Source organism: Balaenoptera musculus, chromosome 13 (genome assembly GCF_009873245.2).
Source record: "Balaenoptera musculus isolate JJ_BM4_2016_0621 chromosome 13, mBalMus1.pri.v3, whole genome shotgun sequence".
Taxonomy (NCBI): Eukaryota; Metazoa; Chordata; class Mammalia; order Artiodactyla; family Balaenopteridae; genus Balaenoptera; species Balaenoptera musculus.
The window spans coordinates 56,066,946-56,080,837 of NC_045797.1; positions in this window are offsets into that span (position 1 = coordinate 56,066,946).

Genomic DNA, 13,892 nt, shown 5'->3' on the forward strand with positions numbered 1-13,892 from the left:
ATGTTTGTAGCTCTGGCTGCAGAGGAGGAGGCTGGCTGCCTGTGGAAGGGAGCTAACGCCTTCTACCCCTGCACACACTGCACGGGGTTCAGCCCTCACCCACCCACTCGGCCACGGTCAGCTTTGGCCAGTCCCGGCAGCAGCTTCCCTTTGGGTCCGGGGTGACTCTCTGAGTTTAGGTAAAGGGCATCCCAGAGCAGAACTCAGCAGATCCTTCCGACTCTGGAGTCCTGAGTGCGCTCATTGGCTCTCCATCCTGTACTGCCCGCCTCCCCACCTTGACCCACCCCCTTAGTTTCTGCTCTCCCTGGCAACTTCTTCCCTGAGGCTTCCGCCCCCAGGCATCACCCTGGCTCTTCCTCCCCACGTACAACAGAAAACCGGTCCAGGCCTAAGAAGACATCGTGTGAGTTCCCGAGGGACCCCCGTACAAAGCCTGTTTCTGTTTTCTTACTCACTGGCCACCCCGAACCCCCACGTCCTTAGCAGTTTCTAAATCCAGGCTCAGGAATGGAAACTAAGGAGGAGGGGTCTCAGCCAACTCTTTGAGTGGGTGCTTGTGGGGTGTGTGTGTGTGTGTGTGTGTGTGTGTGTGTGTGTGTGTGTGTGTGCAGTGTCCGTATATGTTGTGTGTATGTGGTGAGTATGGTGTGTACTAGGAGGCTATGGTGTGTGTGTGTGTGTGTGTGTGTGTGTGTGTGTGCAGTGTCCGTATATGTTGTGTGTATGTGGTGAGTATGGTGTGTACTAGGAGGCTATGGTGTGTGTGTGTGTGTGTGTGTGTGTGTGTGTGTGCAGTGTCTGTATATGTTGTGTGTATGTGGTTAGTATGGTGTGTACTAGGAGGCTATGGTGTGTGTGTGTGTGTGTGCACAGTGTCCGTATATGTTGTGTGTATGTGGTGAGTGTGGTGTGTACTAGGAGGCTATGGTGTGTGTGTGTGTGTGTGTGCACAGTGTCCGTATATGTTGTGTGTATGTGGTGAGTATGGTGTGTACTAGGAGGCTATGGTGTGTGTGTGTGTGTGTGTGTGTGTGTGCACAGTGTCCGTATATGTTGTGTGTATGTGGTGAGTATGGTGTGTACTAGGAGGCTATGGTGTGTGTGTGTGTGTGTGTGTGCAGTGTCTGTATATGTTTGTGTATGTGGTGAGTATGGTGTGTACTAGGAGGCTATGGTGTGTGTGTGTGTGTGTGTGCACAGTGTCCGTATATGTTGTGTATATGTGGTGAGTATGGTGTGTACTAGGAGGCTATGGTGTGTGTGTGTGTGTGTGTGTGTGTGTGTGTGTGCACAGTGTCCGTATATGTTGTGTGTATGTGGTGAGTATGGTGTGTACTAGGAGGCTATGGTGTGTGTGTGTGTGTGTGTGTGCAGTGTCTGTATATGTTGTGTGTATGTGGTGAGTATGGTGTGTACTAGGAGGCTATGGTGTGTGTGTGTGTGTGTGTGTGTGTGCACAGTGTCTGTATATGTTGTGTGTATGTGGTGAGTATGGTGTGTACTAGGAGGCTATGGGGTGTGTGTGTGTGTGTGTGCGCAGTGTCCGTATATGTTGTGTGTATGTGGTGAGTATGGTGTGTACTAGGAGGCTATGGGGTGTGTGTGTGTGTGTGTGTGTGTGTGTGTGTGCGTGTGTGTGTGTGCACGTGTGGTGGCATCTGTGGCTGTGAAGAGCAGATAGGGGAGCAGCATCTTTCACCAGCTGGTGCGCACCCAGGACCAGACATCATTCCTACCTGGATCTGGGACAGCTTCCTTTTTGCCATACTTCCCTCCCTTGGTTCAGTGATTTCTCTGATCTCTGGCAGATTCCTGCTGCCTTTGTCCCGTGAGAGTAACTAAGAATAAATGGAAGTTCGAGCAGGAAAGAACCTTAGAGGCTGTCTTGAAATTATAATGAATCCGATCACTTTCCATGTGAGAAAATTGAGGCGCAATCTGTGCAGTCTGTTGGAATAGCAATTCCATGCCAGTTCCAAATCAGTAGATTTAAACATGGTAGTAATATTATTTTGTAGTTTTAGTAAGATTGTCTTTATGACAGAGACACCCAAAAACAACAGGAGGAGAATGTATAATATTCCCTGTAGACAGTTGGATTTGTGTTCAGAATATGAAGCTTTAGAAGACCAAACTCAAGCTAGCTACAATTAAAAAAAAAAAAAAAAAAAGGAAAATTAACAGGCACAAAGTTATGTCACTTGTTCAAAATCCTTTAAAATAAATCTGGGAGGAGTAAATTGAATGTAAGTTAAATTTATGATTAGGGATAGTATTGCCTCTTGGAACATGAAAACTATTAAGAAAAGCAGTATGCAAGAACTGCAAGTTGCTGAAAAGATTGTTACGTTGTACGAATCTTTTTTTTTTACATTTATCATAAGGAGAAACATAATTCTTTTGCAAAGAAACAACATGTAAATTTATCAGCCATATATATCATTTGGAGGAGTGATGTCTGGTACTAAGTGGGGGAAACAGAGAGAAGGAGAAAGGAGACAAAGGCCAAAGGCCACCGATGGACAGTAAGACACACACATTAGGGCCCCGTTTCAGTAGTTAGCTGGATGTGGGGAAAACCATCTGAGAGATACTCCTGGCTGTCCAGGGTTTCCATAAAGTATCAAAAATATCAAACAGTAGATCCCCCTTTAGGCTCCAAATCTGGGACAAACATGAAGATACTGACAATTTCTTCCCAGGTAATCACCCAGAGAGAATCTTTTCCTACTACGGGAGCATTCTGAAGCCTTTGAAGGGCTTCTCTGGTTGCAAACCATCATCACCTTGATGGGGAAACTGGTCAGACTACCTGGAGCTTTTAAGGTGCCCCATGCCTCTCACATGCACAGAACAGGACACACAGCTTATGCAAACGTGCTGCCTCTCTTTCTTTTGGTCACCATCTGTTTTCTAGTTTATTTGTGCTTGCCTCACATGATGCCAAACAACCGGTTTGACTGGTTTTTGTTTCACTAAATAGATGCCTCTGACCTATTTGGCATCCTGTGGAGACAGAGCCCAGCACTGGGACACATGGCATGCTGAGGGAACAGGTTTTTTCCTTGGAAGCATGTTTGAATGTTCCTGAATGTTTGAGGTATTTAATATGGCAGGCCTGTAAGGATGTGTTCTTAATGGTTTCAGAGTAAGTCTGGAAAAAACAACAACCAACTGAAGCAAACCCAGATGGAAAATAATACTAGAAACGGGGTTTTAGTGATGGGTCCCAGGAGGGCATGGACTGTTGGGAGGGTGCTGAGGTGATCCATGTCCCTTCCCCCCCAGGTCGTGGGCAGTGGCTGCAGAGGGCAGGGCCTGAGAGGAACCAGGACCAGGGGCAGAGGGAGGGGCTGGTGGTCTTGGCCAGCTCGAGTATCAGTCTTTAGGGGACATCCAGACATTGGTGGACCACATCAGAAATATGGCTCCCCATTAACTCAGTATAATTCTGCTCCCAGTTCCAATGTGTGGCGTGTCCTACAGTTCAACTCATTTCTGACACTATCTACTTGGATACACTACCCACAGGTTAAGGGCTCAGTCCTACAAGACTGTCTCTCCACCCCCTTCAGGTGCCAAGTGAAAGTCTAGGTTGTCATCTGTGCCTCTGACCTACCAGCTATAGATCGGAGGTTCCACCAACCCCCTCCTTGGGTTCGCTTAATTTGTTAGAGCAGCTCACAGAATTCAGAGAAATATTTTACTTACTAGATTATCGGTTGATTATAAAATAATATAACTTAGGAACAGCCAGATGGAAGAGATGCATAGGGCAATGTATGTGGGAAGGGGCACAGAGCTTCTGTGTCCCTTCTGAGTATGCCACCGTCCCCAAATCTCCACGTGTTCACCAACCCAGAAGCTCTCTGAACCCTATCCTTTGAGTGTTTATGGAGGCTTCGTTAGGAGGTACGACTGAGTAAATCATTGGGCATTGGTGGTTGAACTCAATCTCCAAGCCCCTCTCCCCCTCCCCGGAGGTCAGGGCAGTGGAACTAAAAGGTCCAATCCTCAAATCACAAGGTTGGTTCCCATGGCAACCAGCACTAACATCGGGTGCTTTTGAAAAGTCACCTCATTAACAGAAACTCTAGTGTGGTTGAAAGGGGTTTGTAATAAATATCAAGGCACGTTTATTGCTCTTATCATTTTGGATATTACAAGGGTTTTAGGAGCTCTGTACCAGGAACCATGAAAAGGCCCAGTTATGTGTATTTCTTATTATAAATCACAATATCCCACTCAGGTTCCTACATATGCAAATGTAATATTTTATTTGCATGGCACTTTAAACCCTGAGTCTAGCCATTGATAGTTGCTTGATGCTGACTTTTACAGTTGCTATAATTCTGTGACAAGTTGGCCAGATATGTTTGCTAGTTACAGATGATTGATTTTATTATGCAAATTCAAACTGCTTTAATATGTACCCCCCTACTAAATTTTTTGGTTTGGAGCATTACCTGTGATATATATCTTTCCTTAATCCTGAAGAAAGAGGTATAATATTTTTATTAATGTAAAATAAACATGTAACCAAATGTTAAACAAATGATGAAAAGAATAGCAAAGCAATGGCATACTTACTATGTGCCAGGTATTTTCCATGTCATTTCATAAATGGCCCACAACAATGCTGTGGGGTAGGTATTATTATTCCCATACTACAGAGGGGAAAATCAAGGTTCAGAAAGGATAAGTAACCTGACTTCAGGTCATGCAGCTTTTAAGTGTCAGAGCTGGAGTGCCAACCCAGGAGGCAGGACTGCGGAGTTCTAACAATTAACCCTGCTGCTGTATTGCTTCCAAATATTAAAAAACAAACAAACAAACAAAACCCCCAAAATGTTGATTTGAAGAGTAATCACATTGTTAGCCTGTCTGGGCGTCAGTCTGCATATGTTCCTTGGGCTGATGCCATTAGGCAGAAGTGCAGAACCTTGAGGAAGTGACAATATCTTGAATGATATTGAAGAGAGAATATTCATGAGGCAAAGCAGGGCAGAGAGTCAGGCCGGGGATAGGATGGATTTTCTGGTGGATCCACAGACTCTCAGGAAGGGTGTCTTGAAGAATGTTGTGTTAGGGTGAGGAGGGATGAATCCAGGGCTCTCCGGAGCAAGGTAAGGGAGTGACTTTCTCCTGGGGGAGGTGAGGCCAGGGGCTAGGGTGCGACTTAAGACTGCTGGGCCAGGGCAGGAGGGCCCCACGTGTTATAAACACACAGAAAGCCGTCACTCGGGTGTGGCACTTAACATTGGCACGGTGTGACCTGCATCTCCAGGCCTTTGCTCTCTGACACCATGCGGGCTCCAGCATATGCTTCTCCATTTGTCCCTCATGGTAAGTCCTTGGAATGAAAGGTGGCTGTGTTTTGATGTGAGGAAGGTTTGGGGGCTGTGTTGCCACCAATATCAGAAAAGAACACTGCTTCGAAGTGCAAGGAGGATTTTGGTGGCAGAAGCCCTTTGGTGGGGAAAAAACTAATTAACTTGTGACAATATTCATCTCAGATAGCATAAATGCTATCTTACCAGGTGTCATTTTCCAGAAGTACTAAGTATCCATTTTCTTGCTTCTCTTTAATTTCCAGTTTCTGGTGCTGGAGATATTCAGGAATTAGCATGATATTAATATTTGCAACAATGTCTGAGGAACATTTGCAACCTAAACAATTCATATTACTCTCAGTTTTGTCTATATGTACACCTAGATATAACACAGATGAGGCATAACACCTATGTTTTACATGAGCAGCAATCAGATGGACTTTGGATGCTAGAATTACAATGCTTTATTGCAGTTTAAAAATAAAGGATACTTTTATAAAAAGTCTAAATATAATCAAGTTAAATATTCAGAAAATCAAAAATGTCATCATTATTTAAAATTTTATATTCATTAATTATAATTTGTATTTTACCATTAAATTATAATGGATAATTATCAATATTGAAATATTATTAAAATAAATTTAAAATATAGGTGAACATAATTTTACTTTTTCACTTTTTCACAGTTTTGATGAGACTTAAATGAGGCAAATTTAAATAGAATCACATTGTATATTAATCTTTTTGTCATTGAGAATGACTAGAATGAATACAAGTCAAGATTGTGATAAAAATATAAAATAGAAGAGTAAAGCTCGGAAGCTGAAAAGAAACAGAAAATTGCCCAAGAGATGATCTGCTTAAATCTTTAAAAACTGCAGAAATAACAAAAGTGAATAGGCTTTTGTTGGACCAGTCCATATAAAGTTTTTACACAGAACCTTACAAATTATTTACCTAATGAAGATTTAATTAGTAATCTAAACAATGAGAAAGTAAAAGGGAATTATTCATATCAAATTTACAACTCAGAAGCCATAGATGCAACTTATGCCTGCCTAGGAGACATGAAGAAAAGTACATTGGTGAAATTAGCCCAATGGGAGGACAATGATGAATGGAAATCTTGGGGGCTTTACTGCGCTGTTGGGAGGCTGGCTCTGGGAAATGGCCTATCACGTCTTCCTCACCACAGGAGAGTATTTCCTTAAAACACAGTCCCATCCAGATGAATGGCTACAAATTTTGTTTGGATGAACATGGCAAGATAATTTATTATTTCATTTTATACCAACATTCTTTCATTTGGAGAAAGAAATTACAGAAACTGGCTTTTATATGTTAAATTCAAAGACCATATTTTGTTCTTTCATTCTGTACCAATTACAATCAATCTTGAAGTTTAGCTTTGGGTAAAGTAGGTATTTATAGCCAGAAGAGGAAAATCACTTGTATACACACAAAAAAATCACATAAGCAATTGTTTGAGGGAAAAAAAAGGTGAATAAGCAGCAAACAATTAACAGTACTTAACAAAAACAAGTCAACACCAACACAGAACATTGGTGTGATATTTTTAAAAGAAAAATATTTATGTGTCCAATATTTAGCCAAACAAAATGATGCTTTTCATGGTAACAGCACAGTAACAGCACGGAAAACAATGGAAAGCTGTCTGGGTTTTATATAAATGATTTAAAAATTTTCTGTTAGACTGATCAAATATGAAAGAGATTTTAAAAAGAATCAAATGATCATTATTGACAATGGAGGATTAAAAAGATTATTAAATCAATGGATAATAAAATGATAAGAACATACATAATTTTTTTTGAAGTATAGTTGATTTACAATGTGTTAGTTTCTGGAGTACAGCAAACTGATTCAGTTATATATATATATTCTTTTTCATATTTTTTCCCATTATGGTTTATTACAGGATATTAAATGTAGTTCTCTGTGCTATATAGTAGGACCTTGTTGTTTATCTATTTCATATGTAGTAGTTTGTATCTGCTAATCCCAAACTCCTAATTTATCCCTCCCCATCCCCTTTTGCATTTGGTAATCACAAGTCTGTTCTCTATGTCCGTGAGTCTGTTTCTGTTTCATAAATAAGTTCATTTGTGTCATATTTTAGATTCCACATATAAGTGATATCATATGGTATTTTTCTTTCTCTTTCTGACTTACTTCACTTAGTATGGTAATCTCTAGGTCCATCCATGTTGCTGCAAGTGACATTATTTCATTCTTTTTTATGGCTGAGTAGTATTCCATTGTGTCTATATACACCACATCTTCTTTGTTCATTCATCTGTCAGTGGACATTTAGGTTGCTTCCATGTCTTGGCTATTGTAAATAGTGCTGCTATGAACATTGGGGTGCATGTATCTTTTCAAATTATAGTTTTCTCTGGATATATACTTAGAAACTGGATTGCTGGATCATATGGAAATTCTATTTTTAGTTTTTTAAGGAACCTCCATAATGTTTTTCATAGTGGCTGCACAAATTTACCTTTCCACCAACAGTGTAGGAGGGTTCCCTTTCCTCCACACCCTCTCCAGCATTTCTTTGTAGACTTTTAAATGATGGCCATTCTGACTGGTGTGAGGTGGTAGCTCATTGTAGTTTTGATTTGCATTTCCTTTATAATAAGTGATGTTGAGCATCTTTTCATGTGCTTCTTGGCCATCTGTATGTCTTCTTTGGAGAAATGTGTATTTAGGTCTTCTGCCCATCTTTTGATTGGGTTGTTTGGTTTTTTTTGTTATTGAGATATATGAGCTGTTTGTGTATTTTGGAAATTAAGCCCTTGTCAGTTGCATCATTTGCAAATATTTTCTCCCATTTTTTGTAGGTTGTCTTTTCATTTTGTTTGTGTTTTTCTTTGCTGTGCAAAAGCCATTTGTTTACTTTTGCTTTTATTTCTATTACCTTGGGTGACTGACCTAAGAAAACATTGCTACAATTTATGTCAGAGAATGTTTTGCCTATGTTCTCTTCTAGGAGTTTTATGGTGTCCTGTCTTATATTTAACTCTTAAAACAATTTTGAGTTTATTTTTGTGTATAGTGTGGGGGAGTGTTCTAACTTCATTGATTTACATGAGGCTGTCTAGCTTTCTGAACACCACTTGTTGAAGAGACTGTCTTTTCTCCATTGTATATTCTTGCCTAATTTGTTGAAGATTATTGACCGTAGGTGTGTGGGTTTATTTCTGAGCTCTCTGTTCTGTTTCATTGATCCATATATCTATTTTTGTGCCAATACCACACTGTTTTGATTACTGTACCTTTGTAGCATTGTCTGAAGTCTGGGAGGGTTATGCCTCCAGCTTTGTTCTTTTTCCTCAGGATTGCTTTGGCAATTCTGGGTTTTTATCATTACATATAAGTTTTAGAATTATTTGTTCTAGTTCTATGAAAAATGTCATGGGTAATTTGGTAAGGATCACCTTAAATCTGTAGATTGCTTTGGGTAGTAAGCCACTTTAACAATATTAATTCTTACACTCCAAGAACATGGAATATCTTTCCATTTCTTTGAATCATCTTCAATTTCCTTTATCAATGTTTTATAGTTCTCAGCATATGTCTTTCACCTCCTTGGTCAGGTTCATTCCTAAGTATTTTATTTTTTTGATGTGATTTTAAAAGGGATTTTTTTTTTTTTTTACTTTCCCTTTCTGATATTTCATTGTTAGTGTAAAGAAATGCAACAGATTTCTGTATGTTAATCCTGTATCCTGTTACCTTGCTGAATTCATTTATTAGTTCTAGTAGTTTTTGTGTGGAGTGTTTAGGGTTTTCTATGTATACTGTCATGTCATCTTCACATAATGACAATTTTACCTCTTCTCTTCTGATTTGGATATCTTTTATTTCTTTTTCTTGTCTGATTGCTGTGGCTAGGACTTCCAATACTGTGTTGAATAGAAGTGGTGAGAGTGGGCATCCTTGTCTTGTTCCAGATTTTAGCGAAAGGCCTTCAGGTTTTCACCATTGAGTATTATGTTGGCTGTGGGTTTGTCATAAATAGCTTTTATTACGTTGAGATATCGTTCCTCTATACCCACTTTGGTAAGAGTTTTTTTTATCATGAATGGATGTTGAATTTTATCAAATGCCTTTTCTGCATCTATTGAGATGATCATGTGGTTTTTGTCTTTTCTTTTGTTGATGTGGTGTATCACACTGATTGATTTGCATATGTTGAACCATCCTTGTGACCCTGGGATGAATCCAACTTGATCGTGGTGTAGGATCTTTTTTATGTGTTGTTGGATTCAGTTTGCTAATATTTTGTTGAGAAAACATACATAATTTTAAAAATAGAAAATATTACTCAGTTCAACTAAATTGTAGCAGAGTCAAAAGTCATGTTGAATAACTTACATTTATGATACTCATTGCTAGACTATCAGAAGAAAACAAGAAACATAAAATTAATGAGACTTTTATTGGTTTTACATCTGTTGTGAAATATGCAGGGTTTGTCTTAACTGAAGACATAGCTTTAAATTTTAGCCACTTATTTGAAAGATTGTTGAGGGTAAGCCTATGATAATTATGCTAACATGGTTGTTAAAGAAAAAGGTAAAGTTTAGAAATTTAGCTGAAAATACAGAAGCATTCTCTAAAGATTATTTTGAATTTTAACGAAGACAAGCATAGCTTCAGCAGTGCTGATAGCAATGGCATTCCTTAGAACAACTCAAAGATTATATACATTGTTTTCAAAATATTTTATTGTTATTGCCCAAAGGTGGAACATCTTGATGAAACACATACCAAATCTGACTTTACAAACTCTCTTAGCTCTACAATGGGAAATCTAATGAAATGCTGTTAAAGCAACTAGATTTAATCTAGACAGGATATGAACTACATTAGTAGAATTAAGCAGAACAATATAAGATCCTCAAATAAAGAGCAAATATTGGTCTTTGGCAGAAGGTTAAATTAATTTTGAGTATTCACCATTCAGTTATTTGTTACGAACTTTTGTTTGCTATAAATAGTGTTATCAAAGATTTATAAAAACAGAAACAAAAACAATCAAAGCCCTGAACCATTTAAAGTTTGGTTATTTCACTTTTAAAACAATTCTAAAAAAGTATTTAAAAGTTTAGAGAAAAGTGTTATTCTCAAAAAAAAAAAAAAGCTAAATGATAAATATGCAACAAAAGTACAATTCCAGTAAAATATAAGTGAATTCAAACAATGAAAACAAAAACGTTTGCATGAAGGAGGAGATTCATATATATACAATCTGGAAACTGGTTTCTATAGACTATTTTCTGGCCATTCTAGATTAAGGTATTATCTTGATTAGAGAGAAATTTGAACAAATAAACCAACATATTGCTATTTTCAGTTTTCTTTATAATAAGCCAGTCCAGAAAAATTAAAAAAAGAAGAACCTATGAAATCCTGTATTGATCTAGATATTGTAAGAGAAGCTTAAAATGACTATATAAGTGATAGCGATTTATATAATGAAATGGAAATATTTTGTATTTCCAATGACAACACTAATTTATCATATATGACCCCGTTACAATTGTTTGAGCTTGGTATGTAAAATTTATGATTCATTTCCAATCTAAGTATTGCTTTAAGGGGGCTCCTAGACCCAAGGAGGAGAACACCTGTGTGCCCCTGGCATTGTATCTGATGCCAGATGCTGCCCTTACCTGTGCCTCTTGGTGGTAGTGGGGTGCAGACAGAAGAGGGTCATGGGGAAGCTCATTCAACCCTCAGCAGAAGCTATTCATCAAGGGTCCTCAATATGCAAAATGGTCTGCCTTTATTTTTCTGAGTCATTCCAGAAGGAGAGAAGCCTGACTTGGTGATGGGAAGGGGAAGAAGTTTCTGTGAGTGAGAAGGGGCTTGCCTGGCAGGAGTCTGGGCTGTGGGCTGAGCATGGATGACCCCAGAGATCCGACGAGATGTCCACCACAATTGAATTTCCCATGTGTTTTGGAACATTTCCTATTTCTGATATTTTGGCTCAGCAAATTTGGTGCTGGGAGGTGTAAGAAAGCAGCAGGCGTAGCAAGTGGCCTGGGTGCAAAACCCTGATTCATCATGTATTATCTTGTGGCCTCAGGCAAGTTCATGAACCTCTCTAGGCCCTGTTGCCTCCTCATCTATAAAACAGGGCTAATAGTACTCACCTTGCTGGGTTCCCTGTGGCACCCACGTCTCAGGTTTTCCTAGATTGAATGCTGCATCACTGGTGACTAGCACAGTACTTACCACAAGTGCAGCTCAACGAATGGCTGCTGACTGCAAGTGACAATAGGGACACAGCAGGTGTTAGTGGATTATTGGGTCAGACAAACCCAAGATCAAATCCTAGCTACATTCTTTATTAATTGTGCAAGTTACTTCATTTCCTCCACCTCCCCTTCCTTGTCTGTAATTAGAGAGCATGCCTCATACACTGTTGTGATGCTTACGAGAGGAAATGTACGTGTGGTCAGCCACCAAGAAATCCTAGCTGTGACGACTGTAAACAGGCGTGGGGAGCGCATGGAATGTGGCGTCGGGCTGCCGGCACCCAGGTTCCCGATCTGATAAATAACCAGCCCTCTGACTCGGCCATGTCACCGAAACCCAACCTTTCTGAGCCTTGTTTTCTGATCTGTCACATAGAGATGTTGATGCTTCATTGCCTCTGGACCATTGTATAGTTCAGATGAGGTGACATATGGGGAAGTTTGACATCCGTGAAGCACTCACCGAATAGAAAGCATCATTGTACTCTGACCCCTGTTGTGTCAACCGCCTGAGTCCTCCGTGGGCCGTCAGCATCCTTGGTAACGGCCCCTGAAGGTTGAAATTCCTTTCCTTTTAGGAGTTTCTTTTCATGAGGGTCTGCTGCCCCCTGGTGGGTGATATCACCATGTTGCAAACAATTTTCTTGGAAAAGATTAGGGGGGGCTTGGCTCAGGGCCTTTAGGGAAGCTACAACTTTCCGGCTGTTGCCTGGAGCACTGAGTCCCCCAGCGCCTGGTGTCTGAGGCTGCAGAGCTGCTTTGGGAGCCGGAGGCCATGGCGCATCTGGAAGTGTCCGCTATGACTGGCTGGCCCGTGGCCCACCTTCTAGTCCAGACTAAGTGTGGACACACTCACACAGAGGGTGGAATATTCTCCCAGTTTTCTTCTCAGGGAGAGGAGAAGAGAAGCTTGGGCAGCCAAAACTCAGCCTGAGGATGGGGTGGGATAAAACTTCAGCTCCTGGGGAGAGGCCTTTGTTGAACCCGCTAGAGGCCTGGGGTCCAAGTGGAATTTCTTTCGAAAATTTCTCTGCAGAAGGCAGTTTGACATAGGAAGTGCTTAGATTCATGGATCAGGTTGCCTGGGTTCAAATCCTGAGTCCTCCAAACAAAATGCTTCTCTAAGCCTCTAGGAGGAGAGACCAACTTGCAGACGGAAAGCAGGAAGGATGCGCTTCTGTGCGAGAGGAGAAGGGATCCTCCTCCTCCGAGCCTTAGACTTAAGGGCTTGCAGTGCTAGCTTTTTAAAAACTGAAGATGCTCAGCCCAGGGCAGCTCCTCCCTCCCTCCCTCCCTCCGCCCTTCAGCCTCCGGCTGTGGGCAGCAGCAAGCTACAGTCTGTGTCCCTGTGGCAGGACTGGCGAGGCAGACAGATGTGGAGAGGAACTGAGGCTGTGGACAGAAGCATTTGCTTAGAAGCCCACTGTTGAGCATAGACAAGCAGGCGGTGTCAGCAGGCCTGCAGCTGCCCACTCACCCTGCGGGGATCACTGCTTTGTCCTCTAAAGGCCCCACCCTCTGCTCTCACAGCCTACACCCAGCACTTGGTGTACACTCTTGCCGGGATGGGATGGAGACGGGAATAACAGAGTGGCTTCCACTGTGAAGGGAGCCGGGCTGAGGCCTGCCTTCCCCAGAGGAAGAGACCCTCCAGGTGGAAGCCTTGCACCCGCTCTACATCCCCGTGCTTTGCAGGACTTGTGTCTCTGGATTGCATGCAGGGCTTTTGCTGCCTGTGCTTCCCCAGCACCGGGGCCAGGAGGACACTGGTGTCTCCCGCTCCCAGTGCAGAGAAGTCTTTCTGCACAGGAGCCTGTGGCCTGACAGGCAGCAAGGGAGTCTCGTGGCCACACTGCTGTGTCCTCTGCAGCTGAGGGAGGCCTTGAGGGCCTGGCTCCTGTGCTCCAAACACCTCATGGCGCTGTCATTCTTCTGCCGGGAGGGGGGACATCTGGTGCTGTCTTGGGAACCAAGAGCTCCCACACCACTGAGCTTCTTCCAGGCCCAGAGAGGTGATGTTCAGCTTTTCTGCCTTTGTGAGACTTATTTTTTTATACCCACAGATGACAATTTATTCATCCTTGTCCCAATTATGAAAGTGTCCTATGTTTTATTGCCAAAATATTGGCAAAGCCAAGGGTGGAGCATGGGAACAAGAAACTCAAAACCAAGTATCATCTCCCCACTCATAAATAATCAATGTCAAGATTCAAAGATTTTGTTTTATTAAAAAAATGTTAGAACTGTAGAAAACTGGAAAGAA